The sequence below is a fragment of the Taudactylus pleione genome, unplaced genomic scaffold, assembly GCF_031769625.1.
Source record: "Taudactylus pleione unplaced genomic scaffold, aTauple2 ptg000040l, whole genome shotgun sequence".
Taxonomy (NCBI): domain Eukaryota; kingdom Metazoa; phylum Chordata; class Amphibia; order Anura; family Myobatrachidae; genus Taudactylus; species Taudactylus pleione.
In genome coordinates this window covers 2,536,450-2,548,461 of record NW_028284442.1, presented here as the reverse complement: position 1 = coordinate 2,548,461, position 12,012 = coordinate 2,536,450, and the positions used below count along the sequence as shown (strand labels likewise).

The 12,012-nt window shown below is 43.8% G+C and overlaps 1 protein-coding gene across 5 annotated transcripts in view; it reads left to right on the top strand.

The window, feature by feature from the left end:
- Positions 1 to 216: 216 nt before the first annotated feature.
- The window catches only part of CDK17 (cyclin dependent kinase 17), a 192,146-nt gene continuing 180,350 nt past the window's right edge, over positions 217 to 12,012 (top strand). For all 5 annotated transcript variants that reach the window (XM_088454359.1, XM_088454356.1, XM_088454357.1 and 2 more), the window contains exon 1: positions 217 to 642. The gene's annotated coding sequence lies outside the window, so the exon portion shown is untranslated. The remainder of the gene's footprint in view (positions 643 to 12,012) is intronic.

The window sequence follows — 12,012 nt, the reverse complement described above, 5'->3', positions numbered from 1 at the left end:
GTGAAAGACCTGGAAAACATGCACTGTTTGGGGTCCTGAGGACCGAGTCTGAGAACCTGTGGGTTACATGTATAGTATATGAAACACTGCGCAGTTGTAAATGTGACATCCATGTGTGTACCGAGTGCAGTGAGCGCTGGGTACAGCAGGGGGCGCTATTGTTAGTGTGGTGTCAGAAGGGGGCGGAGCTGCTGTTACTGCGTTCAAAAAAAAAAAAAAAAAAATAGGAAAGAAGCGGAGGAGAGGGAGCAGCCAGGATCTTGCTGCTGCCGCCGCCGCCTAGGGAGTGTGATCCGGTGCTGGAGGCGTCAGTTGTGTTGGCCCCGGGATACGGAGCAGCGGTTGTCACAGCGCCGTGTGACCCGTGCAGCAGGACGGATACGGGACAGAGGAGAGCAGCTCTGCATTAGACTGCCCCGGGGCTCGGGAGCCATGTTGTGTGCAGATTCCGGTGATGTGTCGGGGTCATGACACTGCAGCGCCGGTACACCTAGCGGCCCGGGACACCGATCAGAACCTGGGAGCAGGAGGAGCAGTAGCAGCTCGGTGCTGGCTCTACGGAGACCGGAAGATCCCCCACAAACAGCGCTGTATCCGGCCTGCATCGCATCCCTGTGTGTGACCAGCAGCGCCCGCTGCCCTGTGAGTACTGGGGGGTTATAATGCCACAGCTGTGTGTGTATATGTGTGCCCTGTGCGGGGAGCCCCGGCCGCGCACACACACGGCGGCATGCCTCCCATGCTGCGGCTCTGTATGTGTGCTGTGCTGGCGGCTGCCCCCTTCTTCCAGGCGCAGCTGCATTGTTACTCTGTGCACACAGGGGCCCTTCCTGTCACTGCCGGGGCCCACCATCAATTCCAACTTCCAGTGACAAACAAAAATCTTACTGTCACTAGATCCATGTATTCTCATGTCCCTCCTCAGCCAGATTATGGTATGGGGGTAACATTGCTTCCCTAGTCACTAATAGCCTTCCTGGCTGCCTTCTGTGATCAGTATAGTGCCCCTCTGCTGGCTATGGGGTCTGTGTGTGCTGCACATGCTATGTTACACCAAGTAATGGGGAATAGTTAGTTCATGGTGTCATAGGGCAGGCCTATTTGGTCAGGTGTTTATTTGGCTGGGTATGACATGAATATCTTTGTGCGTTGATAGTGGTGTTATATTGTTACTTTCGCTTTAATATGTGCAGTCAGTAGTCACTAGATTTACACTGGGACACAATCTACAGGAACCAAAAAATGTGTTTGGCATATCAGCCCATAACAACATTATATTGTCCAATAGTGAAAAGGAGAACAGACACATAGGGCGTAATTCAATTGGTTCGGCCCACTTCGAGCCTGACGGAGCTATTAAACTGTTGCTCCTGTCGGGCATGATCAGCTGCCGGCGCCAGCATTTCATCTCGCACCCCTGGGGGTGGCTAGTTGAAATGCACGAAAGGTGACCCATTTGGGCACCCAAACAGCACTTTTTTCACGATCGCGCCCAGCACTGTGGCCGAGTGTAACCATTTTACATGGCTAAACCAACCTCTTTGGGTGTGATCTATGTGAAGATCTGCATCAAATGAATAGCGCCCCGCGATCTCCCGTCACTTTAGACGGGAGATCCGGCGCGCTAAAACAATTGAATTGCGCCCATAGCTTAATACATGTTCAATTATGTGTAAAACTGCTTTTCCACACTACCCTCAATACAAATTGGATTAGAAAATTGTCTTTCTACTGTATTGTTTGATGCACTTTTTACATCTAACGGATATTAAGTTATTTCTAATTTGCTTGGTAAAGTATGTGTTTAATTTATTTCTCACATTGTAAAACTTTTATAATAGGTAAATTCAGAGCTGTAACTAGACTTTTTGGTGCCCTATTTTTTAAATGGGGACATAAAGCACCAGGAAAAGGGGCATGACCTCATGAGGAAGGGACAGGGAAGAGATGGGAGAGGCCTGGAGATGCAGGGGATAAAAGAAGATACAAGTGAGAATGATAATATACAGAAAATGGACAGGCCTGAATAGCGGCCCCTACCCAGTGGTGCCCTGTGGCATGACACAGGTCACACCACCCTAGTTACAGTCCTGGGTAAATTAATCTGACTTTTTGCATGGAAATATCACATCACTGTGAAACAAGATTGCAAAGTTGTAATGCTTTGCAGAAATATAGCTTATATTTTTAGAGATCATGGAAAAGGAAAAACCAATCTATAGTCCTATTTTGGGAAATGAGATATATGTCAGACTTATTTATTTGGCTGGAATGTGAATGCAGCCTTTTGCTGGTTCCATGATATTATGTATGTCCATGTACTTTTTTTTTTTCCCTGTTTGATTTTTAATGTATATAGTGCTCTGAATGTTAAAACCAGGGAAGTATGTGACTATTAGGGTGATTTATTTAAGCCACATTACTGTAAAGCTTGAAGGAAAACACCAATAACTCTAGATCTTCATATGAGCCAGAAGCATCTCAGCAGCGTAGTGCTAATTATTCTCATTCAGCGGAACAACTGCTACAAATGGTGAAAGTGTTTTGTAAAGGGTTCGTTTGGGTTTGTGTTTAAAAAAAATAAACATAATCTGTGGGATTGATGGTAATAGGGATAACAAGTCCTGTTCTCCTTTTTTTTTTTTTTTTCTTTTCTTTTCTTTCTATTTCTTCTACTGTACATTTAGTATTTATTTACATAATGATTATGAATGTTTTGGACTGACAGCTCACATGCAAATTCTATTTGTCTCACTGAGCATTCCTGTAATGAAATGTTCCCATAATAGTCATTATAGTGCTGGTGCTATCTCCAGATACAGAATTTCTACTTATTTCAATCATTTTGGCCTGCTGTCCTCCTAAAGCATTTTTGTTTTTTTACAAGTTTGCTTCCTGTTGTCAGATATGTAGGTTCATATAGTTTGTTCCAGTAAACCATTGTTTTTCTATTTATTTCAGAAGCGTTATACTCTAAGCATTGGGAGTCAAAATGGTTATACAATATCAGTATTGGGTATGCAGTCATTTGGTTGAGAGCGACACTGACAACAATTCGCTAAGCCGGCACCACAATGTAGACACATTTAAAGCATTTTAACTGTCGTCAGTGTAATTTGAAACAAGCTGCTGTAACAGCATAATTCAAATTATACTGACACCACTGTTAAAATGCTTTAAGTAGTATCGTACTACTGACAGTGACATTGTTGACCTATTGTATGTATTAAATATATTGTTCCAGGCCACTTATAAACTGTTATTGGGGGGGGGGGGGGGGGGTGGTTGTGTGTGTGTGTGTTAATGTCTAAGATTAGTTCTAACATGCATCCCTAACCAGTATTATTTATCTACATATACATAGCAAAAGCAGTCACATTTCATACAGTAAGCCCCCCCCCCCCCCCATTATCTATGAGCTAGCACCAAATGTGACCCCTTGGGAGGGTGAGTTTGGAATATTGGACTTTTATTCCCTTGAACACACAGAAAATGTCACTGCATCAACCACCTTTTACTATTCATAATCATATATTTTATCCTAAGAGTAGATTGTCATTTTATCAAGAAATCAGTCCTGTAACCAATATAAGTGCGGGTTGTCTTTTTTTTTTTTTTTCTCATTACTTTGTAGTGATGTGATCTCCTTCAGTCACTCAATGCGCAGTTTAGTCGCCTTGTGTGAACATTAGATGATTAACTTCCTCCACAGAGTTTAATGGGTTGAGCGATTAATTGCTCCCTTTAGAGGTCTGAGGTGGCGATTCCAGGCAGGAAATGCTCATTGGAACAAGTATAATTTATATGTGGTAAAATCGCATTTTGTTTATTTAAGAGATTAAACTCATGAGATTTCATCCCCAAGAGTGAACATTGCATTAATCAGAAACCAGTGAATTAGTAATAATTCTGCGTCATCTACTTCACATCCCACCACATTACATCCCACTACAACTCCTTATTTGTTTACATTTCTGACACTTCGTAAAATACATGTCATGTGAAGACTGTGCAAGGATACACACGGAACGATTTATACCACCAACGACTTCAAAGATATCATTCAAAGATATATTTTTCGGTGAGTCATCCTGCCACATCTCTGAACAGGCGAAGTTGACGATATCGTCCAAGTTGGCCGGCATGCATAGACGATGAAAGATATCTTTATCGTCCATGCGGGAACGTGCATCGTTGGTCGATCGTTTACTGCATAAAGATGAACGATTTATCGTTGAACGTTATCGTTCAGGAAAATCGTCCCGTGTGTATGCAGCATTACTAGTTTTTAATCTTCCGATTGAACCTGTCTTGTGTCCGCACTTGTTAAACTTATATCATGGGATATTAAAGTGAGTGGGGTAGCATAGTTGTGCCATATAATTTTGATTTGTGATATGTTAAAGCGCTGGAAATGGTAAGCGCACATTACTACCACTGTCTGTCTACATCCCACATTAAAAAACTGATGAGCTTGCTCCTGTCTAAAGTAATTCTGTGCTGTCCACTGTACAAGAGAAATCGCTGTTAAAGCTCCAGGGTATTGTTTCCCTCACTTAGGAATGACCCTCTGTCATGCCAGGCTTATATGATTTATTGTACACACAGCTAATGAGCTCTTCTCTTTACCTCTGTGCGACTAACTCAGCTAATAAAGCCTTTCGGTGAAAATGGGATCAACAAAGCAGTGCGTGCCTGTTCTTCAAATTTTACAGATGTTGCTTTGTTATTGTTATTTAAGTTTTCTAAATCTGACAAAGGAATTAACAATAATTGTAGATTGAAGTAAAGCGGGTCATACATATACGGTCCATTTCCATGTTCTGCCAATGCCGATTGGCGATCAAAAACGCCGCACATCCATGATCCATCGGGGGGGGGGGGACGCAACATGCTAAAAATCCCAGTTTTGCAGATTCCGACTATTTTCTGGCCAGAATTGAGATTGTCCAACATGTTGGGTTTCTCTGATCCCCGACATTGACAGACCAGGGGATTTCCCTGCTACAGGCAAGATATATGGGCCTTGTAAGGTTTCAATATGTTGTGCATATAAACGTGGGGGGAATCCAATTAGCCGTGGAGTAATCACCCATATCGGGAGATTCAATTAGAGTTAAATTACAGATCCGTGGACTTTTGCTTGCAACTTCAGGTGCTGCGAGAAATGCACCCTCTGGGGGTTAACGAGTGGGGAAAACCCATTGGTTCCTTAGTTTACGTGAAAGCAGTGGGATAACGTGTGTTAACACCTTACCTTGCAGGGAAAATGCTATTAAATGGAATAGCATTTCCCCGCATGGTGCGAGTAACTTGTTCCGGGGTTAAATCTCCCCCTTTAAAGTACAAAAAATAAGAATTATCAAGTTACCCCTGGGCTACCCATTTCACACTTGCACCCCGTTTACACTTGTCAATCCCAGGTCTGACCCGGGAATTTGAATACTCGTCAATCCCGGCTTCGGACCATGTTTACACTGCATCTCGACTCGTGTTGCCCCCGTTTACACTGAACCCTGGTAATCCCTGCTTTTCCCTATAGATGTCATTAAAAATTGACTTTTTTAAGGACTGACAAAGATGAGGTCACAAAAGGGAGAGGTGGGGACTGCTCACAGCATTGCAGCAATGATGGCAGGCTGCAGTTCTGGCTGTGGCAGGCTGTGTATCAGCCTGCATTTGTAGCTGCTGGTCAGGCTGTGGTGCAGGCTGTGTGTCTGCCTGCTGTTGTGGCTGTTGGTCAGGCTGCTGTGGTGCAGGAGGTTAGGCAGGCAAGCAAGCGATGGCTGCATGTGCTGTCTCTCTCTGCAGGGCACTAACAAATGACGACATTTGCCAGTGCTCTAATCAGCATCTTTTGGAGCTAGCGGGTCAAATAATCCGTCTAGCACCCATTTACACTGCCACATGACTTGGGACCAACCCATTTTCAACCCTGCTCTCAACCCGAGTAAGATTGCCTGGTAAATCGTCCCAGGTAATTTTGCCGTTCACACTGAGGCTCAACCTGGGTTATTCGGTTGGTGTAAAAGGTGATTAGGGGGGCGACCTGGGTTATTCCCGGGTCATCACCATTCACACTTGACCTGGGTCTTGCAGTGACCTGGCTCTTCCAGCATTCAATGGGTGCTTGGAGATGATGTCATCTCAAAGCGCCATTGCCCCCGGCCAATCAGTTTTTCATCAAGACCCAGGTCGCACCTTTCACACTTGAACCGGGTCGTTGCGGACCTGAGACTGTCAACGCAGGTCGCACATTCAGTCATGCGCAAGACACTGGTTGATGCGCATTCACGTTTCAAGAAACTGGTTTTAGGCTTAAGTCTGCAAGGGGTATAAGCTACATAATTAATTGGTCCAAGTCATATATTTTAAAATGTTTATAAATAAAATTTGATTATATTTGCATTAAAAAACAAAAAAGTTTCACAGCTTTGTATCTTGTTGGGAGTATCCTTATCAGGTTTTCTTACTGACTGTAATGAAAGATCTGTGTATGTATTCAATATGGGAGCGAAAACATTTTTGCGATGTTTTCGCACCTATGACGTCATTAACGCCAATTTTGCTTTTACACTGTATTCAATTTCAAAGACTTCGCAGGTTCGAAAAGTCTTTGAAAAAAACGGGGATAACTTTTCACCACTGAATAGGTGGCGAAAAAAAGTGCAGAATTGGAGTTTAGGGGTGCAGGCTTCAAAAAAAATAGCCTGCACCCTTCAAAATGACCCCTTGAAACGATCTGTGTCAAAAAAAAAAAAAAAAAATCGAGACACCCCAAAAAAAGCACTTTGAATTTGGGGGCCAAAAAAAATGTTGGGGAACAAAGTTAAAAAAATAGCGAACTTTACTCTGGGGGGGTCCCCAATTATGCCCCACGTGTTTTTTTTTCATTGCAGCTCCTTGCGCAAGTGGGTTTTTCACAATTTTTTTCAAGTCTCTTTAGCAACTTTCAAATATGCTGACCCCCATTTTCAAGTACCCCAAATTTGCTGGGCATAGTTATTTTTCCCCCAAAAAAATTTGAAATGCTCTTCTGCACCACTTTCTTAAAAGTCGCAATTATGCACTTGCCGTGGCTATTAGAAACCCCGACTTCCTTCAGGAGTTAAAAATGGGGGTACCCATAGTGATCCCCCATGTCTAGACATCATTAGGGGGGTCCCTAGAATATTTCCCGAAAAATTCCCATTTTTGTTATCCTGTAAATATTTAGAAAAAAAATGACATCAGGTCCCCCCCCAAAAGCCAAACCAGCCCCAGGCTTGCCAGCCAGTGGTGGTTTCTAAAAATCTGGGGAACAAAATGTGTAGGGTTCCACCGTATTTTAGAAACCAACACCAGGCTGCAGGGACTAGTGCTGGTTTTAAATATAGGGGGCAAAAACGATGTGGGGTACCCCCTATATTTAAGACCAGCACCAGACCCAACCGACCGGGGTGTAATGCCACAGCCCGGAGACCCAATCACCGTGGCTCCAGGTGCAAAGCATTACACCCCAAGTCGGTCAGCGCAAGCCGGTGATCTCGGGGGAGTCGGGGACCCCCAAAAAAAGGGTCCCCCCCCCCCTCTCCCGAGCACCACAGGCTTACGCTGAAGCCTGGGGCTCTTCCCCATACCCCTTGCTTGGTGAGTATGGGGGTAATAGGGGGGCCAAATAATGTAACACTATTGTACTTTAAGTGGAACTACAAGTGCCAGCATGCCTGCCATTTTGCACTTGTGGAACTACGAGTGCCAGCAGACATGCGGCACCTGTAATTTCACTGTAAAATAAATAGTTAATAAAAGACAAAACACACACACCGTGCCCAGTATAAGTTTATTACATACACCTACCCATTCACACATACTTACCTATACCAGAAGTTTCTGTCCCCTTCTCCAGTAGAGATCCTTCAAATTTGGCCCTGTAAGGAAGATTTCATACTCTCCTACATCCAGCGCTGGTCTCCGCAGTAATCCATGAGATTTAAAAAAAACAAAAACGCATTTAGCCGATTCACGCAACACAGCTATCTGTATGTGTGCTGCCACACATACAGATAGCTCCCGAATGGCAGCTACCGGCACTTCACTGGGCATTGCAGTCCCGTCAGCCAATCAGCGGCAGCACTCACTGTAGAGCGCCCGCTGATTGGCTCCGGCAACTGACAGTTCCCACGTGGGCTGACTCACCATCGACAGCACGCCCCCTTTGGTGCGAGACCCATAGCGACGGCTTGGCCGTCGCTAAGCGGGTCTCGCACATGCGCACGACGGAGCTCCCTCCGTCGTGCGCATGCTCACTAAGGCACCATCGACCCGCTTGCGAGCCCTCAGCGCTAGCGAGCGGGTCTGAAACAGGCCTTAAGTCCCAACATTTTTACCCCAAAATAAGGATTTTGCACTTCTTTTCTCCTGCCTTTTGGTGGAAAAACTTTTTCGCCTGTTTTTGTCTATGGAATTTTTTCACCTAGGTGAAAACGTCCTGGAATTGAATAGGGCGATACTTCGGAAAAAGGCGAAAACCACGCATGATCGTGGCTTTTTGCTTCTAATTGAATTCGGCCCTAAGCCTTGGTGCCAATAAGGCATTTGATATGGTGTCCTAGCCCTACCTTTACGAAATTTTGAATAGGTGGGAGTTATCAGTCACCGATCAAAAGTTTTTTTTTTTTTTTTTTTATATATACTCTTCCTACTACCTCATTATTGATTAATGTAACTGTCAGGGAGAGTCTTATAATGTCAGACAGGGTTGTCCCCTTATGCCCTTGCTCTTCAATTTGGTCTTGGTTCCCATGCTCAGTGTCTTGCAAAGCTGGTCTGTGTTTCAGGGTAATCGTATTGGAGCAGAGGATGTTGAGACTTTGCAGAAGATATTCTCTTTTATCTCTTGGACCCGAGGGGGACCTTGGGCCTATGATGGCTGAGTTTGGCTCACCTATGGGGCTTCACGGTTTATTTTGAAAAGTCTACCACTGTAAACCTTCAAAGAGGATACGCTCACCCAGTGCGGTCCAGGGAGATTCCTATTGTTTGGGCAACGAAGGCCATTACATATTTGGCGATACAGATACCGAAAAATCTTAGTAATTTTATATACGTCTAAATTGTCAAATTTTATATTTAGTGTTTGGGTAGGTCGGGCTAGTCTGGTGAAGGTGATTCTGTTCCTGAGGATTCTCTATCCTCTCCAATCTTACCCCTAAATGTGAGACATGCGTTCGATTTCGGTCGTTTTACCTATTCCCTGTACCTATGTGAGTAGTCCCATTATGACTTGTTCATTTAAGCTCCTGAAGTCTATTTTGCTATTACTGTAATAAACGCACACCTATATTGCTGGGCTCATGCATCCTACATTTGCCAGTCTTTATGAACACCAGATAAATAATACATTCATACATTGAGCAAGCAATAGTTTTCTTTAAAAAAAAAAAACAATTGAAGCTGCAGTAGACCCAACATGTCCATACTGAGCCTTTAGGTTTCTTTTTTGTGTAATTGGTTTCCAGTTATGTGAACTATATGCATTACTAGTATAAGGTTTGTATGAAAACCTTTTCGTTAACTCCCCAATTCCTTCCTTCATGTCTGTAACTGGTACATAAGCTTTGGTTGCTATGGTATCATTGTTCATTATGTTAGAAGCTAAAATGCAGCTTGCTATGTGTAGGTGTTAATAAAGTAACACCCCCGCCCAATTTTCTTAGCTGTGGGTATGTAGCTGTGGCTTTTTTTATTTTTATTTGTTAATGTAAGTTATTCTGATAGCCACTGAAAAATAAGGGCAGCCAATCCTTTTGACTGTCTGTAATGCCACATTTAGCATTTAAGCCAACAGTAAAAAAGATACGTGTTGTATTATTATTATTATTATGGATTTCTTTAATGCTCTTGTCTATATAGCACAATCCAACTCCTTTTTTTAAAAAAATATGCTGTGGCAGCACACAGACTGCAAAATCTGATAACTTCCAAGTCCGTTACCTGTTTTAAAACTGTTTCCAGCTACTGATTCTTATGGGTTTATTGATATCTTAAACTGTCCTCGCAAGGGGATATTGAATTAGCGATGCCCATGAGTTGTCAGTGTTCGACCATTTCTCCAGCAACAAACGACCACCAACATCCCATTTATTTTCCCGCAGCTCATAGAGGTGCACAGGGTCATCTGCAATTTTGCTGTTCCATAATTACTTGTGACGTGACTGCACCTCAGGCCTTACTTGAATACTATTAAGATTGAAATTGTGACCAGGTGCTTGCTAAATATGGTGATAGGATCAGCTGCAAATCTCTTCAGAGAGGGCCTCAGTTCTCTGAGATTATTCACATTATATGGATCTGCGCTAATGGCTAAGTGTGTTGTCGTATATAATGTAATCTAATATTTTAGTATATTATAATTATGAGATTTATGGTGCAAAAATGTTTATTCTGTTTAAGTCGCAGTGCTCCAGATAAAACATTTGTGGTATATCCTATATACAGTGTGTATTGATTGTGTACAGTTCTGCTGTTCCACCATTGCATAGGTCCAGATGTTTGATACCCCTTTTACACCGACCTGAAAATCCTGGGTTGATGTACCTGAACTCGCATCAACCCGCGATTTTTGTCAGTGTAAACAGATCCACCTGGCTCCAGGGACCCGGGGAGCCATACTCTGGGTAGCTTGCAGGCCACGGGTCATTCCTGTGTCACAATGACCTGGATCATGCCGCATGCTGCCCGAATGGCCGGCTTCAGTGGCGCTTGGAGATGACTTCTCCAAGCGTCCACTGCAATGCTGGAAGAGCTGGGTCAATGCAAACCTGGCTCCGGTGTGAACAGTGCTGCCCAGGTCGGTGCCGTGGTATAAAAGAGGACTGATCCGGGTTGTAAAAGTGTTCCGAATCCCGGTTCAGACTTTGGTTTTAAAGGGGTGTAAAGGACAGGCTGCACCAGCCCACACCATTAGCAACATACACAGCAACTCCCAGTCATCTGGGAGATACCTATACAAAAAACAGAGTTGCAGATGCACTATGCGATCATTACTGTATACATTTAAATTTATTATATAGAATTTCAGAGGTAGTTTGCATATCAATGGCCACTGATACGGGCCTGCCCACCAGCATCAAGGTCACCTCATTGAGCAGGTCCGTAACACTCTGGGGTTCACATCTGGGACGCAGGGCACCCCAAAAGTCAGCACAGCCAAAGACCTCCACAAGGCATCACACGAAAAAAAGCTGCAAGCTGCAGTCTAGAGCCCCTCCTTATCTTGGAGATACTCCAACACTTCCCACTTTAGGTGATACAATCTGGCATCCACATCTATAACCGTGTAAAATGGGGAACAGCAGGGGGGGGGGTCACGTGGCGCCGGAAGAAGAGGCATGGTCACTAGAAAAGGGGGGATATCCTTGAGACGTGCCCCCTTTTTCATCACTGTAGGGGGCATGACCTAGCACTCACGGAGATGCTGGCTTGCCCCAAGCTCTCCCCGCAGTGTGAATAGATGCTGTGCGAATGTGAACGGCAACTATTCACTCAGTGGTGATGGTTTCACTGGTATTTTTTCACCTCGCAGGACACTGCTGCCAGCAGGGGAGGATGGCTGTTTTAGCAGGGCGCCACCATAAGTCCAGGGTACATTTCAACTTCAAATCGGGCTGGAACACTATACCACTACTAGACCAATACAAGATACCTACAGGGGCACCTGTCCTTTATTAACATCTAGGAAAGGGTAGAACAGCTGTACCTAATACATACGCAATGTATATTTGATATACCACAAATGTTTATATCTGGAGCACTGTGACTCATACAGAAAAAACATATTTTTACTTGACTAACAAATGTTAAGTAACGTGTGATTTGTGTAATATGTGGGGAAAACAAGATAGGAATTACTTTCATGTATCGAAAATAAAAAATCTCATGCGAGGCTGTGTTCATTACAATTGTTAAAACATATCTTGGCATACATTAATTTTTGTGAATCATCTTATACTATTTTGTGAAGATGGCTTA